The 17,530-nt window shown below is 33.7% G+C and overlaps 1 protein-coding gene across 1 annotated transcript in view; it reads left to right on the top strand.

The window, feature by feature from the left end:
- Positions 1-9,344, top strand: part of LOC149775133 (eukaryotic translation initiation factor 4H-like) — a 57,416-nt gene extending 48,072 nt beyond the window's left edge. The window contains exon 8 of the mRNA XM_089944180.1: positions 1,974-9,344. The gene's annotated coding sequence lies outside the window, so the exon portion shown is untranslated. The remainder of the gene's footprint in view (positions 1-1,973) is intronic.
- The last annotated feature ends 8,186 nt before the right edge of the window (positions 9,345-17,530 follow it).

Raw genomic sequence — 17,530 nt, 5'->3', positions numbered from 1 at the left:
TACCCACTTCTGTTAGGGTATCAAATTGAGGCAGTGAAGAAACAAGAGGCACAAGAATTGCACAATCTATTATCTCAGCATGACCCTGCTACAGAATGTACATGAGAAAGATCAGTTGTTATCAGAGAATTTGCAGCAGTGGTCCTCAGCAATGACAGGTCGTATGGTCCTAATTTCACAAGCATGCAGGGAGGGGAGCGAGAGAGACAGTTCTTTCTTCCCAAGGCCTTCAGTCAATCATCAGTGATACACCATCACCCACACCCTCTGGTTACCCACCTGTGGTGCCAGACTACTTCCTTTTCTTCAGATTTAGGTCGAACCGTTCTCACAAAATGATGGGCAATCCAAACTGTGTCTGTGGGTCTCCAGGTTTCATTATCTGAACCCTCTACTTTCATCGTCCTACCTTTAGAAGGAGTGTTTTTACACACGAAAATCTAGCTTTTCTGCTTGGGCATTGTTGATACACGCTGCAGACATGATAGTGATGTGACTAAAATTGTTAGAGCTATGTTAAATAGCAAAATCACCCCACCCCCCAACATGACATGTTTGGTTCTTTTCTTTTTTGAGTTTGAAATTTTTCTGAAAGTTGGCTTTGGTTCAGATATGTTTTACAGCATTCAGTTTGGCCACCATGTTGGCATATGAGACGTATATCAGATGTGATTAAAGGATGTAGACCAATCTGCATGTGTTTTGTTCCACGTGGGCAGAAAGAACAAGTTTGATGCAGCTTAGGAATATGTAGAGGCCTTCAGGATGGAAACATTTTATTTGGAATGGAACATTTTTTAGATGGTGCAAACATTTCATTGCTGCCTTTTTGAAGTAGATGATGCAGGTCAGTTGTTACCTATTCCTTCCATACTTGAAACAACATTTGACATTAAATTGTACCTATTTACATGTAATTATTTACAGCAAAAACAGTGTAGACTTTCTATAGTTCTAGTGTTTTTGTGTTTTATTATGTTGTTGTTTGTGTAGTTATCTTTTGTGACTTTGTGCCATTGAAAAAAGATTTTGAAAGTACTGGGGCTGGTTTTGCGCCAGTTTTGCACTGTTGTTTGTCATTTTTTCTGTCACACACATACACACTTTCCCCTTGGTATGCAAGACTGAGAGTAAAGAAAAATCCATATGTCAGTAATGGTGGTCAGAATGAGTACAAAGCAAATCTTGGTGTCGGAACTGGGCTTAACATTTATTTAAGGGGTCTCAGATGCATGAATGAGGTGCTGATTTAAAGTAGAGTTTTACAAACGTTAAGGTACAAAGTTGAACAAAAAACAATTTTAGTTAGAAAGGGCCAACATTTCTTTTTCAGGATTATTTTTGTCTGAATTTAATTGATATTGTTTTGAATGAGATTACTAAAAGTTTTGTTGAGGTCAGCTTTGTAATTATTTTGGTTATAATTGCTTTAAGGAGTTTTAAACCCAGTCCATGTTGTTAGTAAATGCTGATCATATGCATCTGTCAGGATCAGGGGCCAATGACAAGTTTTATACCTGGAGATAGGGACCACCATAATTTCTGGATCTGGGCTATCATATGTGGAATTCATTTTGCCCAGTATGTTACTATACGATAATATGACTTTTTCTGTGTACGTTTTTTTCCCCAAATGAAAGTTTTCAAGATCATTTACAACTGTTACTTACTAACAGTTTAAAACAGTGCAAAGGGATGTTAATTGCTTTTTATTAAATGCCTTCTGTGGGCTAATGAATTAAGCTGGGCTACCATGTGATTTTGAAGTTTGTTGGACAATCGGGAGAATTGGCTTTATGCTCAGTTGTTTCCAGAAGACACTCTTCCTTAAGTGTGTATTGTGTGTTGGTTTGGAAAACTGATATTCAGGTAATCGTTGTTTATATTGTTTTAAGAGTTGGATCACCACTTTGATAATAATGCCAGATTGGTGTGTTTGCCAATAAATATCATAATTTTTTTTTTTCTTCTAGCAAATTTGTTGGTGCAAATCAGCTGAAGAAGACCTGTAGTGTTCCGATGACATCGCTAACTGAACAGGCCAGATCATTTTGTGTGGGTTGGGACTTTATACTCATCTCTTTCATAAGCTTCATGGATTATTCAATCTTCAGGAGGACTTCAACTCCGTTACTTGATATCAATTGTTACAAGATGCAACAGCCGCAACAGTAGTGTCAGGCTCATACAAGAACCATAGCCCATTTTTATGAGGCCGGTGATCTGTAGTACTGGAAAATAGAATGGTTTACTAGGAATTTAGTTTTAATGAAATCGCAGAAATTTTTTAAAAATATATTTTTTGTGTAAAATTTTAGATGTTATCATAGGCAGTTGTAATTCCTCAGTATATCCCTGATGGCAGGGGAGAATTGTTTATGTTGAAATTAGATTGTACTGTAAGCCAAGCACAGCTTTCAATTGAGATCTATTGTCATTTCAAGAAATTTTGCAAGGGAGAGATTTCATTCAGGTCATGTTTGTATGTATGTATGTATTTGGTCTAACAGCACATTAACACTGTCCAGGCTATATAGAAGCAGTTAAGGGTTATGCTCTGAAACTTTTTGCTTGAGGATAGGACTATGATTGACAATATGGCTACTTGTAGGTAAAAGGTTATGTTCTCCAGTCTGTGTAAAATGTATTTCATTTGTAAAGAATCTTGTAAATTCTTACCTTAAGTGTATCTTTTGTTTTTGAATTGGACTTAATGAATTGATGTATAGGCAGACTTACCTGTCTTTTACTGAACTCTTCTAACAAAGTTATGTCCATTTTAAATAAAAAAGACTAATAAACTGGCGTTCAAGGTCAAACGACAGAGGTAAAAAAAAAAAAGGAATAGGCTGATTGAAGGTTTTTTGTTTTAAATCTGTAAAAGTCTCTAGCCATATAGAGTGGGATACATTAAAACTATGTTGGGGAGTAACCAAATTTTTGCCACTTGCTCAAAATTTTGATTTTGGACCAAGTCTTTCTGTTATACCAAATATAAATAAGTTCCATTTCAGCTACTCAGAATTAGCTTTTCTGAAGTTATCCACTTCCAGCTTGTCCAGTCTGAACTAGTAAGTGTCATTTTTCTACTTCCAGCTTGTCCAGTCTGAACTAGTAAGTGTAATTTTTTTGCTTCCAGCTTGTCCAGTCTGAACTAGTTTGTGTCATTTTTCTACTCCAAACTTTCCTGTTTGTAAATGATGTACCTGGGAAAATAAAACCTGTTCACTGTACAAAATTTCCAATGCATGGATTTTAGAGCTGAAAAAGGAAGGGCTTTGTACTTCATACTTAACTGTAAATTTAAAGGAAGTATGTGAGTCATTTGTAATCTTATATGGATACTTAGGACCTGCAAATGAAGGGGAAAAAATGTCAGCTTGAATATCGTTAATTTAGGAAATTACATTGAAATAGATTAGATGGGAGTACAAAGATTGATAAAGTAGTAAAGCTGAGGCTGGATAAGAATGAAATAGACAAAATAGGATGCACCACCAAACAAACGCTATGACTGCAGTGATTTGGGTTGTAGTACAGCACTGGAAAATGTCCAAAAAAAATTTACTAGGTCATAATGTTTATTTTCATGTTCTTTGTCCAAAATGTTGTACAAGATAGTATGACCATAAACTGATGCTTCAGGTATGTCATTGTCTTCATTATTAGCAAGTAGGCAGTTTCAAGATTTTTTCAGTCCTAGTATGAAATACTTGCAGTATATTATAAGTACTGTTGCAGTCTGCTAAGTTAATAAGGCTCTGAAACATATCGGCTTTCATAAGAGAAACTTTTGTGATACATTTATTAGATACATGTATCAGGGATGATATGGGCAACATTTGTGGAACTTTGCTTTAACATTCTAGGAATAGGAAGTTGACTTGGCTCTTTATGAATTTTAGCCTTAATCTCCCATATACCAAAATTGAACCCATTTATAATCTGCACAAAATAGTGAACTTTGAACATTTTTGTATTAGTTCTGGACTCTAGGTTTGTTGGTGTAAAACCATTGTGAAATACTTTAATTAGAGCTTTTGTAATAATTATCTGACTTCTGGTGCACACAAAATAAAAACGATTTTATTGCCAACCATACAAATGTGCAGCTCCAGAAAGTCAGACACTGAGCTTTTTCAACTACAAAAACAAACACTTTATCTTTAACAATGTTTTGAAGCTCAAACAATAAGAGATTAATCATGATCTCTAATATTTCACCGGAAAACAGTATGTGATGAGATGATTGGTATAAATCACCTGTTTTTGCAAGCATTTACTGTTTTCATGATTGCTGTCTAATGGTATCATTAAAGTTAAGCAGAATGTTTGCAGACACAAGATAGAAGGTTTTGTAAATTTTCATAATTATTATGAGTATTTTGTGTATTTTAATACTAATTTGCATTGCCAAATAAAACACCATTTGTTGACCAACTAAGATGCCATAGAAATTTGACATCTTCTATTTTTTCATCATTTGCCCTATTTAGACAAATGGGACAGGTCACTTTGCCCTATTTAGATTTGATAGAGAGGTCACTTTTCCCTACTGAGACAGGAGGGAGAGGTCGCTTTGTACAAGATTTCAACCCCTGTGAATGTGAACTTATAAGGATACTTGTACTGTGTATCAGTTAATGTTTGAATTTGTGTTTGTTAAGAGTCCTTATGTCTTCCAGAAGTCTTGAAAACTTGCAGCATACTACAGGCTTCTCATAAATTTGCTTGATATTTGCATCAGATTAATAATACAGTTGTTGCATATCAGTAATTTTGTTTAAAATTAGAATTATTTTATCTTTCCCCCTTTCATTAGTCCATCTTTCCTTTCATTTGTGTCTGATTTAAACTGTTCACCTGATCTTCCAAAAGCAGGTTTCTAAGAGACCTCATCAGCACAGATATTTTTATACTTCATGTCCTGCATGAGCCAAGCCAATTTAAATTGATCATACGTACTTAGTAGGTATACATTGTTTGATCAGAAGATAAAGTTTGTATGTGTGAAAAGTGTCTATCTAAAGTTTTTCCTTATTTCTTCTCATTGGTAGGTTACAAACCCAAAACCTGGGTATTGAATTTGCAGTACTGTATTTTTAATGATAGAGTCATGAATATCCACATTTAAAAGTATAATAGACAGCTTTATATCCTTATGTTTAACTATCAGTGCCAAACTTTTCATTTTTACAGTATTTTATATATTATAAAATCAGTGCACAAAGTTCCTTTCAGAAACAAAAAAACTTAACAGTTGGATTCTGTAAATTTGAGTTTATCAGTTCATAAATTTTATACCTAGAAGGTAAAAAATCAAATTCATTTCAATCTGATTATATTCATGTCATGGCAGAATGTAAACGTGTCTCAGTTACCCGTTATGGTTTGTTTACTGTTTGGATTTGTTAGTTCCAGACACTTTGGATTTGTTCTATGAAAGCAAGTAAAATCAATTGACTCTGAAAATTTAGCAGTAATATATTGTTTGGCTGAACAAAAGATGTTTCTTCAGTTCTTTACAGTATATATCGACATAGCATTAAGACCAGATGTAATTAAGTTATCATTAGTTTGACAGTATTGTGTGTTTTTGATAGAAATCACATTTGATTAACAAATTGTTTATTTACTGGCTTGGAACGATTTAATCTCTCTCAGTCTGTGACATGCTGACTGATCTCAGTTACCAAAAATAGTTTGTATCTCTAATAATAGATTATTTTGTCTATGTTTAGCTCTTTTAGCTTGTATAGCGATGTAACGGGTAATAAATCAAATTCTAATCATAAGAGGAAAAGACTGCTAAGAGTGGTTACCTCCCTTGACATTGTTTGACACCTTCCAGAACTGGGATATTATTGCTTCAAGAGATCTATCATTTTGTCCATGCACTCTTAGGATCTTTTCATCTAAATTCCTCTTAAGCCTAGTCACTAATGGACATACTTTGCAGATATAGTTTCATTTGTACATCAAAATTCTGTTTTCATGCACTCCTTGCTGTACATATATCAAGACATGAAAAGATTTATCATTCATGTTAAATTGAATGACATTTTTTATGAGTGGTGTATCCAATTTTTGAAGACGTATAGTAAATTGCTTTTGAAACATGCCAATTTAAAGGTGTTTTCTTGAGTAAGATTGAAAATTAGGCTTTAATTTTTATTTTCTTGCTTAGTGATGTTTGAGTGAAAATTTTGATTCTTTACAGAACTAAAGCCTGGAAGTCAGCATTAGTTGTAAATTTTGATTATCAGTTACGCTAATATATAGAATGACACCAATGAAATCTGACAGGATTTATTAAGTGCACTGCTCATTTTAATCATATTTGAATGATATTTTTGAACATTATTGAGTTAATTTTTTTATCTTGAGTCTTACTTTGAGTTTATGCTAAGGAAAAAGTTTATAACTTCCAAATTTCCATGGCGATGTTGTCTGCACATATGTACAGTTTGTGTTTTTGGGAAGCTGAATAGTGTTTGAAAGTCATAACATATTCCCTCCATGAATTTTTCTTTCTTTAATGTGGCTTTGTAGCCAGTCAAGGGTATTGTGAAAAATGGGATGGAATTCATTTATTCATCCCATTTGTCAGTCTGGCATTCTTGTATCGATTTAAATTCTCTGACTCAAATTAGAATATTTTAATTATAATCAATGCTTTACTTTTGTGTATCATCACAAGGTGGACATATCTGTTAAATTTTTGATCTAAGATCATTGTGGTTGGTGAATTGGGCTTAACTCTGTCCTCAGGCTGTTGAATTATTTTTTTCTCCCCTTTATATCAAGTACTGTATGTTATTGTGTGTACTGTATTCACAATGTCGAATGCATGATTGTCCTTATTACTTGTTCCTACTGTAATGTTCAAAGAATGATAATAAACTGACCTTATTTTCCGGTCTGCTTTACTAGAGCATTCATTCTGGAGTTGTCATCCATTCAGACATTTGTCATCCATGCACTAGATTAATCTCTTGTTTCACTTATCTAAATATAATGTCTTGTCGTATTTGATTTGGATTCTATCAGTTTTCTAATTGTAATGATATCTAAATATAAAATCTTGTTGCATTTGGAATCTATCAGTTTTCTGCCTGTGATGATACATAAAGGGATATTAAAAGAAGGCTATCATTTGATTTGCTGAAACTGAGAGTTACCTCTGTCTCTTCATGCATGTTTGGTTAATTATTAACCCATTATAACTAAGTTGCAATAGTTTTACAGGTCATTTCAGTGCTTTATATGTATATGTCTTGCCCCTTTTATTAGTTACAAAAGCGGTTGTGCAAGTTCTGTTTTTTATTAATAGATTATTATATTGCTTTGAAAAGTATTGCAAGCATTTAATAGCGATTGTTATCCTTTTGACATTTGTCTTTGAGATATTGAGTCATAAGTGTGAAAATACCTTTGATGTTTATAGCGAATGCCAGAAATTGTAAAGATTTGCATGTCATGTGCTTATGTATCAGAAACCATTTTTATTGAAGTGCTAATTAGGATTGTTTAAGATTCACTGCTCTTTAATGTTTGATAAATTTCTAAGGCATAAACTTTTCTCTGGCAAGGTATACACAGGACAGCTGAAGATTTAATTAAATGATGACAAAAAGAAACAAAAATTTCTTAATGATATACTAATGAAATTAACCCAGTTGTTTGGCAGGGTTGACTGCCTTAGTGTGTATTTGTGAACACCACTTGGCTCCGATTTTCTCTTCATGATATAACCAATAATTTGTTAAAGTGCTGTTAAAACTAATAAAAACAATAACATTACTTCAGAATGGGTCATAAAATAGATAACCCCAACACTCACATCTCCATTTTTTCTGCTTCATTTATTTCTGTGGTTAATCTTGTGAGTTCCTTATGCTCCGTAGCCAGTTGGATAATGACGAAGCTCAATTTAGTGAGTGACAGATCAAATTGCTGCTAAGGCCATGTCATTTCTGGACCTGAAATACAACAGTTTTAAATTCACGATGTTTCTGTAAATGAAATCTGTATGTTATATTGATTAACACAGAAGTATTCTTGGCTAACATTCAGTTTCCAACTGGGTTGACAAGACCAATGAAATCAGCAAATGTTGTTGTTGTTGTAGGGTTATTCCAAGCATGGTGACATGAATTTCTTTTATGAAATGGGGAAACCAAAAAGAACCTGTTGTGCATCAATTTATCTTTTCCCCTCTGAATGATTTTTCTTTAATTACCTATACCACATTCTTTTTCCATGCATTAGCCCTGATGCAAAATCGTATGCCCAGATTCCTTGGAATGTACACAGATGCATACAAATTCACTCAAGATAATAGTACAAATTCAGTAATAATGATAGTTCATTCTATAATTACATGCAGTCATTGAGTATTTACTCAGCCCTTAAATTTTGATAAAAAAAATTTAATACTGTTCCTGTACTTTTCATGGGAGTTGGACAGTGGAACCCACTTTTCACTTCTTCCTTTATTGACAGCATGAGTGTGTCATAAGATTTCTGGTCTGGTTTACCAATTAAAAAGGCAGTGTTATGAGCACATATTTAAGAGATGGGGAACCAGAATATTCAATGTACACACATGCCTTCTGTAGGATTATTGTATGGGTGAGTTCTAATAATTTTTCCCAATTTTATTTTTTATCATTTTTGAAAGAATCGCCTTTGCAAAAAACCCGTTTTTTACTGAGTCATTGGTTTGATACAACATCAGGATATGTTGAGGTCAAGCCAGGATATTCATATGCTGTATCAAATGAGTTGATTCCCTTGACTTGAAATGGAACATAAATGTGGTTTTGAAGTTTTGACATATCCCTTGGTAAATATCTTTGATATTTTTATTATTTCGTCCCTACAGTTTTTTTTTGAGAACTGCATCAGATTTTATCTTCTTTGTCTGTATCAGAGTGTACAGTTTTATAAGCTAGATTATTTTTGTTTAAGGATTCTAATGAACTTGCACCAGTTTTCAAATTTCCACTAGTTACAAGAAATTTATTTCCATAAAATGGAAATGACCTGAATAGGAATCAGATGTATGCATGTATTTGAAATTAAATTTGAAATTATTTCTGTAGTTTTCACAATTTGCTCTGTAGATTTTTCAAAGAACCTTTCTTTGGTCCAGATTATTTTGTCTGATTATTACAGTAAAAAGTGACAGTGCAGGTACATATTAAATTTAAATCAAATTACTGTTTTGTTAGTGCTTTGGTTGAAATATGAATTTTATATAGATAAATTGGCCTTCATCATTTCATTGCTTGTGTAAATGCCTTTGTAAATAATAAATTATTCCACCCTAGATTACTACATACACTCTTGCTTGTTTCTTAACTCTGTTTGTTTTAGACCAGAATAGATTTTGATGGTGTATTGTCCATTGACTATCCATCCATGTGTAAGCACAAGTTATCACTAATACACCAAAACTACTTGAGGCCTTGGCATGAAACCTGACACATATTAATCCCAGAGTGTGGTTGGTCCTAATTGAAAAAGGTGACGTTTTGTAATCCAACATGGCCACCACAGTGATGTCTTGAAATTATTGTTTATTGCAATTTCTACAGAATGAATGATCGTGTAAGCATGGCACTTGTGGTAAATGATGTCTTATAATGTCAGTTGGTCCTAAATGAATGATCGTGTAAGCATGACACTTGCGGTAAAAGATGTCTTATTATGTCAGTTGGTCCTAAATGAATGATCGTGTAAGCATGGCACTTGCGGTAAAAGATGTCTTATTATGTCAGTTGGTCCTAAATGAAAACTCAGCCATCTGATGTCCAATATATGCATCACAGCAGCCATCTTGAAAATGTTATTGCTACTTCTCCAGAATGGAAAGACACATTAGCATGGGGATTTCAGTATTCTTACAATGTCTGGCTGATTCTTACAATGTCTGACTGATTCTAAATGACAACAGAATTCTTACAATGTCTGGCTGATTCTAAATGACCACAGAATTCTTACAATGTCTGACTGATTCTAAATGACAACAGAATTCTTACAATGTCTGGCTGATTCTAAACGATAACAGAATTCTTACAATGTCTGACTGATTCTAAATGATAACAGAATTCTTACAATGTCTGACTGATTCTAAATGACAACAGAATTCTTACAATGTCTGGCTGATTCTAAATGACAACAGAATTTTTACAATGTCTGACTGATTCTAAATGACAACAGAATTCTTACAATGTCTGGCAGATTCTAAATGACAACAGAATTTTTACAATGTCTGACTGATTCTAAATGACAACAGAATTCTTACAATGTCTGGCTGATTCTAAATGACAACAGAATTCTTACAATGCCTGGCTGATTCTTACAATGTCTGGCTGATTCTCAATGACAACATAATTCTTACAATGTCTGGCTGATTCTCAATGACAACAGAATTCTTACAATGTCTGGTTGATGGTTGATTCTTACAATGTCTGGCTGATTCTAAATGACAACAGTGCTGATGGGGATTTCAGCAGAATTCTTACAATTACAATGTTTGGCTGATTCTGAATTACAGCATAATTCTTACAACGTTTGGCTGATTCTAAATGACAACAGAATTCTTACAATGTCTGGCTGATTCTAAATGACAACTGCTGATCTGACTTCAAATGTGCTTGTTGTGACTGCCATCTTGAAAATCTTATCACTACTCTTCCGAAATGGATGGTTATATTATCGTCCGGTTTTCACCAAAATACTGTTTGATCTTAAATGAAAATGATGCAGATCTGTTCTCCAATATGGTCGCAGTAGCATCCGTCTTGAAAAGTTTGTTATTGCTGCTCCATGACAACTAGCTGGTTGACTTCAATGAAACTTGACACACATTCAGCCCAAGTTCTAGTTGGACCCAATAAGGATGCCACTAGGACATCCAATATTGCCACCACAGTGGAGTCATGAAAATGTTTTAATTGCTTTTTGGCCTAAGTGGGTGGTTAAATCAACATGGGTTTTTCACTGAAAGACTCCTTATGATGATTAGTAAATCCTTTTTAGAACTAATGAAAATCTGACATCCAATATAGCCACCACAGCAGATATTATTTAAAAAAATTTTATTGCTTCTTTTGAATGGAAAGCCTTATCAGCATGGTGTTTCCACCGAAGACATCATCTAGTTGGTCCTGAATGAAAATGGTGTTTCCACCGAAGACATCATCTAATTGGTCCTGAATGAAAATGGTGTTTCCACCGAAGACATCATCTAGTTGGTCCTGAATGAAAATGGTGCAGATCTGACCTCCAATATGGTTGCGATAGCTGCCATCATGAAAATCATGCTTTGGATCAATTCATGACGCTCACCTTTGCCCTGTGTTAAAACGTGGCAGGATATTAATTTTCGCGATTGCACATTAGCATACAGCAAAACAAATAACAATGACCTGTCAAATTTATCGATCATGGAAATTTTATCAATGTTTTGATCAACTGGAGAACCAATTTGTCATGGATCTGTTGCTTTCATTTGAATTTAGTCATGTCGGTGGTAAAGACTCGTACGAAAACAGACCATTAAAATTCTGTCAACATACCTCTAAGCTGTCGTATAAAGTAGTTGCTAACTTTAACATGGAACATTATATAATAAGCATTTTCTTTCCTTTTCCTAAAATATATTACTATATTTTCAACAACATGTCTAAAACAATGACTTTTCTACCTACCAGCATATATATATATATAGAGAGAGAGAGAGAGAGAGAGAGAGAGAGAGACAGAGACAGACAGACAGAGATACTGTGTGCGTATGTTGGCTAGATGGTGTGGACTCTAAATCTTTCGCTTTCTCTTTCTCGAATTATGTGTGTGTTTGGTAGATGGTGCTAAATCTAAATCTGGTGGTCCAGTGTTTATGCCTCGCCATCACAAATGAGTCTTTGGCAAGACACTTCCCATTATCCACGTAAACTGGAATGTAATGAAATCAGTTTGTTAGTATGAACATTCTTGTATTCCTTTGTATATCAATAATAAATACCATTTCACACGTTGAAGAATCAAGACAAATGTCAGGAGAATTAAAGATTTTAAGATTGTAGCAGGACTAATGATAACATTTGTAAAAGGAGAGATTGTGTGAGAGAAAAAAAAACAAACAACAAACCACTATGAGTGACTGGCGGATTTGTTAACATGAACCAGCCTTTGTTGTAGAAGTTAATTAAACACAAGTGTAATCATGTATTGACTTCATTTGATATCATGACCCTCACATACATGATGAGGTGATTGCTTACTAATACAGATTAACAATTGAAACATGTAAATAATGAGAAAACATGTAAATAATGTATCTATGTCAATGCCAGTCTAAAATACATGTCACAGCATATCTACAAAATACAATTATTTCTTTAACTTTACATGTTAAATAATTTTGTTTCACAGTGTATACCTGTCTTACCTAATAACCTAATGACAACTAAGGAGTTTTTGGCAACTTACTAAATAATGACAACTTACGACTTATTGGCAACAATCTGCGTAATGGCAACTTAACGGTTTATTGGCAACATATAACCTAATGGCAGTTGAATAATTATTGGCAACTTACTACATATTAACAACTTATGACTTCTTGGTGACCGCTCCGGAGGCCTAGTGATTAGAGCGTCCGCTTCGGATGTGGGAGGTCGTGGGTTCAATCCCCGGCTGAAGCATACCAAAGACTTTCAAAAATACTACTAACAACTGCCTCGCTTGGCGCTCATCATTAAGAGGTTAGTGTTAGGACTGATCGGCCTGGTGTCAGGATAATGTGACTGGGTCGCACATCATGCTACATGTCTGCGGCATGATGCCCCAGTGCTAGACATCATTATAAACTGCCACACTGCAGACATCGTAGCAATATGACTGAAAAATTGTTAAAGCTACGTTAAAAATCCAAATCACACACACACGACTTCTTGGTAACAAACTACGTAATGGCAATTTACTCACCTAATGAGAACTTATGACTTACTGGAAACTTGCTACCTAATGACAACGTATTGACTTACTGGCAACTTACTACCTAATGTCAACTTACTGGAAACTTCCTACCTAATGGCAACTTACTGCCTAATTACAACTTAAAACTTATTGGCAACCTAATGGAAACTTACGACTTTTTGACTTATTGGCAACTAACTACCTAATTTAAACTAAGGACTTTTTGGCAACTTAACGACTTATTGGTCATTTACTACCTAATGGCAACTTATTTTTCTAGTGAAAACTCTTACGACTATATGGTCTTTAAGTAAAAGAAAAGAGCAAAAAGTTTGGTAAAATTCAATAAATACTTTATTTCCCTAGAATACAAGGTGTAAAAGTTAAAAAGAACTTTCCAAATAGTCCTAAAAATTCTATCACAAATCTAAGCTTGTGAAGTTCCAATTGAATGCAGCTGTATTCCAAATAATGCGCTAATGTGCCAGTGACCTGGATTGGTGATGTGCTAATAGTTTTTGATGTATCGCAATAATAAAATAAAAAATATTTTTGTCTGAATTCACCATAATTCCAAAATAATGTTGTAGTACAAGACTATTATGGAGCACTTTGTAATTCCAATGAACAATAATTTGAATAAAATAAATAAAAACTGAACACAACAATAAGACTGCTTCTGCTTCAGATATTAAGACAAAAATAATTCTTAGCTAAACAATGTTGTATATCACTACTTGACCAAGGTTACAATTACCGTTTTCTAAAATACTGTTAACTTAAAGGAAATTTCCATTCTGGAAGTTTCTAAGATCAAAATCAAGACTATCTTAAATTCAAATCGAAGTAAACATGTTTACTATTAATAATGATCTGAATATTTAATCTATTCTTATCGAGAAATATTAGCTATGTATTATGTTGTTTAAAATTATTTTACTGGTCATGTACACCATTAAGTTGATTTTAGACAAGGTCAGGTACAAAGTACAAATATACATAACATATAATCATTAAGGAAAGCCAACAAACAATAGAAATTAAATATACATAACACAACTTACGTCTCACTGGCAACTTACGACCTAATAACAACTTACGAGCACATCAGGTTTTATCTTCAGAGCTTTCAAGACATGCTTTATACACTTTGGAGGCGAAAATGTGTTAGGAAGGGATGGATCCAAGCTGCATGGATAACGATGAAGATAAAGGTATTTCGGATAATGGGACGAATCTCATTCTTGCCAGTTCTATGACTAAAGCTCTCCTTTTTCAACAAGAGGCATGTCCCTATTAAAGTATTCGCAAACCAACAGCTATGGTTTGAATAAGGCTTGCATAACATAACTTCATCTTTTGATTTAGAAGAGAATAGCTGCGATATTATTTAAGATGCTGGAAACGCTGTTGTCGTACTACTTCATATTGCGAAAGCCTTTGACAATGTGTGAACTGAGGGAATGATGGCTAACATATTTGAAGTAGATATTAAAGGCAAAACTACTGAATTTATATAATGGGTTTACTAATTGTGCATTAATACATGTTTGTTTCCAAGCTCTTTCATATATGCAGAGGAATTAGGTCGTGTGTTGTATTGTCAACTTTCTTTTCCTCATCTTATTTATATAAATATTCTAGTCAAATTAGAAAAGAGCAAAACTAGTGTTTGTGTTTATTCTCTGACACGCAGCAATCCAGCGTTTGCGCAGGATTTGAGTTGTGTACCTGCAAATTCATATAAACGCACAAAAGATGCTGGACATGGTTGACGTTTACTCCAAAAAGTAGCGTTTTGAACTTACACGGAAACATCATCTGTATTTCTATAGGAAACGAGAAAATCAAAGGTAGGTAAGTAAACATCCTTTCCTGTAGGAAATATAATTATAACTATCACTCAAGCTGTTGTCTTGGTCTATTGAGATCAAAGATGTGAAATCCTACAGAAAGTACACATGAAGTAGGTAGAAGTGAAAGCATACATTCTTTTCCTTAGCAAGCGTTGGTATAATCCTTATAGATGTAATACGTTTACATCGTCCAGCTTTTACTAAAAAGGACGTTCTTCAAAGCGTTTTGTATGACTGAAATCTGGAATGAAAACGTAATTATACACATCGTCCTAACTTCAGCATTTTGTAGCTAAGAAAATTGATGGCGTTAACATGAAAAATGCGTGAATCTATGTTAGATCTATACCGTCTATCAGTAGAAATTAGAATAGAAAGCTAATTTTTATACAAAGGATTTTGTCACTACAAGGCAACTTGATTAAATATATTTTTTGATACTTTTACTTTTCCTTGCACAAGTGAGATAATGCTATATTTTCAGATATTTGGAAAATTTTACTTCATTCTAATTTTCAAAGCAAAATTATATACGTTATATTTATTTGTGTTGATCAATGAAGGAGAATTTCTAAAATTGTGATAAATTTGATGTATTTTGTATTAAGTAAAAAAGTTGACTAGGTAACATGGTGTCGAATTTTTAACACTTACTTCGTATTAGCTTTCATACGTTTGCAAAGAAGCATTCTACTGGAGCTGTGAGCTGTATCGTCATTTATAATTTAAACATTTAATTTTAAAAAACTCTTTGAAACATTTACTCGTTTTTAACTTGAACTAGGAGGAAGTAAACAATATGAAGATGTGTGTTATAATCCCTTATTGCTAATTGTAAAATAACAGGTGTATGTTTATCACAAACCAAAAGATGAATTTGTAGACAATTTGTATTGTATTGTATTGTATGTATGTATGTATGTATGTTTGTATGTATGTATGTATGTATGTACATACGAATGAATATATACAAGAAATAAATAATAAATTCTGATGATAGGACCTTGAAGTTGCAAATAAAAAACAAATCGTGTGGTTTTGATAAACTACTATCAGCTAATTTCGTACGATCTATGTTCTTAATATGTCGCAGTACAATTGTCCTGAATGACTGCCATTTTAGACCTGCAGTATCTAGAACACTGAACCTAATACACCTGACTAGATTATTATCATATGTCGGATGTCAACAAGACCTAGGTCATACGTTTTCGTCCCCAATATTTTGTAACCAGGCCCAGATATCATCATGAGAACTTAACCTTGGACTTCAGATTAAGTCATGCATTAATTTCACTTAACAAATTCATAGCCTAGACTCAAACGTAAGTCATGCGTGGATTTAACTCAACAAATTTGTAGCCTGGATATATGCAAATCTCAGGCGTGGATTTCACTCAGCAGATTCATACCCTAGACATAAATTTAAGTCATGCGTGGATTGAACTTAAATTCGTAGCCTGGACTTGTACAAATGCCAAGCGTGGATTTCACTCAGCAGATTCATACCCTAGACTTAAACTTCAGTTTAATATATTTTTTGATGATATTAGTTTACAATTTGTCAAAGATTTAGAAAAAGACAATATATGACGGACTTATTATATATACTTTGAAACACGAAAACTTGTGTTAATTTATTCATTTATTCGGGGTTTGTGGGTTGTTGGGGGGGGGAGGGATTTGCCTTGTCATCTGGATGCCTTGTCATCTGGATATATTGATCACATATTACCTGCTACGAAATCGTTCACAAGATTAAATAAAATATTGAAGGGTCATTGATTGATCAATGGATATATGAATAATGTACGTTGATTGACCAAAGGATAGATGAACAATGGACATCGATTGACCACCAGATAGATGAACAATGGACATTGAGTGACCAAAGGATCGATGAACAAATGCAGTACAATATGGCATCATCCCTTTGAATACTTTCAAAGACATCAATACAAACCATAAAACTATGAACAACAGTAGTATACAATTGGACAACAGTAGTATGCATATAGGCAACAGTAGTATACAACTGGGTAAATAGTATGCAAACAGGCAACAGTAGTATGCATATAGGCAATAGTAGTATACAACTGGGCAAGAGCAGTAAACATATGGGCAACAATATACCACATACATTAAAAACAAATTGTGATCCGCTAATGGCGCATTAATACGAATATATAAACATTTTTTAAACTGCAGGCCTATAAATCAATGATGAATTTATACTCATTCATTAATCATAAATGACATAAAAATAATGATAAAAAAGTATTAATAGTCCCTGGTTTCTGACTGAAATAAAAATGGTACACAATTTCATCGGAAACCTTTCTTTTTCCATTCCCCTCACCCCTCTCGTTCATAAGGGATAAAATAAGCAGACATCTGGAGTGAGAGAGAAAACATATTGCGCTGGACGAAAACATTAAAACTGAACTTGTTCCAAGTAACTTAAAGTAATCTGGTTCGTCGTAACGGTATGTTTACGCTTTCCTTGGGATCTATCTACAGTATTCATTATATCAATGATACATAGTTGCAATAGCCAGTTGACACTAGTCCTATATGTTAAATTTGCAGGTTACGAGGCACACATACTGTAGTTTATTTAATGCTTTGTTGTTGCTGTTACTTAAACCTATAATATTTTTATAAAAATCGATTAATAGTTAATA

Source organism: Sinohyriopsis cumingii, chromosome 19 (assembly GCF_028554795.1).
Source record: "Sinohyriopsis cumingii isolate HCF-2022 chromosome 19, ASM2855479v2, whole genome shotgun sequence".
Lineage (NCBI taxonomy): Eukaryota > Metazoa > Mollusca > Bivalvia > Unionida > Unionidae > Sinohyriopsis > Sinohyriopsis cumingii.
The sequence above is the reverse complement of the archived record's forward strand: the minus strand, read 5'-3'. Positions and strand labels throughout refer to the sequence as shown.